Source organism: Echinococcus granulosus (assembly GCF_000524195.1).
Source record: "Echinococcus granulosus chromosome Unknown EG_S00181, whole genome shotgun sequence".
NCBI classification, from domain to species: Eukaryota; Metazoa; Platyhelminthes; class Cestoda; order Cyclophyllidea; family Taeniidae; genus Echinococcus; species Echinococcus granulosus.
This window is the reverse complement of record NW_020170561.1, coordinates 95,577-97,513: the sequence shown is the minus strand read 5'-3', so window position 1 is coordinate 97,513 and position 1,937 is coordinate 95,577.

Genomic DNA, 1,937 nt, shown 5'->3' with positions numbered 1-1,937 from the left:
GAGTGGGGCAAGCCATTACGATACAGTAGAGTGGTTTGCTTCTAAGCGACTGGAATGAGAGTGAGTAAGTAGAGGTGTTGGAGATGTGAAGAATGGGACATGAGTGTGTGTCTTTACCATGTGTGGTGAGCATCAGTACTTGGCGGAAAGAAGGAAGCGAGCAGCACACTGCTCCGCACTCACTCACTTCCTTGCCAATCTGAGATACGCAAACCCTCGGTTTATTATTACCACTTGACACCCGTATAATTTACGTTACTTTAGTTCTTTGTTTGCATTTGTTTATGTAATCGCGTTGGGACGTAAAAAATTGTCTGGTTTGAGTCGCCCACGCACGATGTGAACCGCGATAGTTGCCGTCAGGCGGCAGGTGAGGCGCACTATGCCGTCATGCCGTTTCAGCGACACTCACATGCCTCGAAATGCATCTCGCCTGCTACTTGTCATGCTTGCGGATTTTCGTCAAAACTTTGGAAAGTAACAATTAAAGGAGCTACAAATCGAGTGTTCCTCTCTCTGCGATGACACAATTGTCTGGATTTATAGGAGGAGACGTCAAGTTATCAGTGAGTTTGCGACGAATCTGCAACAGCCTTTGCAAGGTGCTTTCATGTTCCACCACCAACTATCCAACAGCTGTCGGGTTTAAGGTATTTCGGCATTCTGAAATGAATTTTTCTTTTTCTCATTACCACCGTCGCGGACATTTCGCAGATGCTAATCAGATGCCACATCTCCATTCACGGAGAGTGTTGTGACCAGCGTCTCTCCCTCAAATGCAAAACCTCCTTTAAGCAAATCACCCCATTACGGCAAATTCCATTCGATTTGCGTGGCATTTGGTGAAGAACGTAGATGAGAACGGGCAACCCTCACTTCTACCCTCTACTGAATCACTCAGTCGAAGCAGGACAAGAGTCACGACCCATGTTGTGTTGGCAGTGGGAAGAAGCAGTCGTGGTGAGGCATTAGTTGAGGGGAAAGGCAAGTCAACATGCATAGTGGCTCATCTTCGATGCTATGGCAATGAGCCTTCATGCATTTCCTCATCCATTCAGCCACTGTCCAATCTCTTTCCTTTATTCATGCATTCATTCCCAACTCATTCATTTCACAGCTTTGAATGGGATAACTAAGCATGCTTGAATGCATTCCTGCCTGCGGCAAATGCAACCGATGAAAGGCGCATGTGAACGAGATTGGTGGCAGGAAGAGGCAGGCATGACGAAATGCAGGCTATTGGTCAGCGTCCCTGACCTCTCCTGTATTGTGAAGGCAACAGTGGGGGCAGGCTATCACGAGTGGGACGGGAGGCAAATTGGACAATTTCTGCATTCAGACGAGAGGATATTTAGGAAAATAAACAAAGAACCAATTAACGAGGCATAATTGTAGATTCTAACAAAAAAGTGGGGAAAGACCATTCGCTCTCTTCGATTTGCGATTGTGCCATCCTCCCGATCCCTTCATTATCACATCCAGTAGCGTTTACCTGGTCAATGAAAAGTGTTAGAAAGTGAAATTGAACAAACACTCCAAACATTGAAGCAAAAGATTGTAGGTATATGCAATGCAAATAATTTACGAGAGCCACTCATGTTATTTAACTTGGAAGAAGGTGGCTTGGATGCCCTGTGTTTCATTGTGAGATTTCGTCGATCAAAAGAAATCGAAGTGGGGTCGCGAAGAGGCGTTTTATAAGTCGCTGCTGTTTCCGTCACAACACACGCTGGACAGTGTGTGTGCAAGTCACAGCACACGCCTCCTGATGCATATCCTACTCTGTGTGTCTTCGCAGAGAATGTTGTGCCCGCTCTTCGCTCTGCCCCCTTCGGTGACGTGGTCTTCGGTTCACGTTACCACCCTGCCACAGTACCTTGGCTCCCTGTGACAATGAGGATGACCGGCCAAGGCACTACACATTTGCACTACGTGTG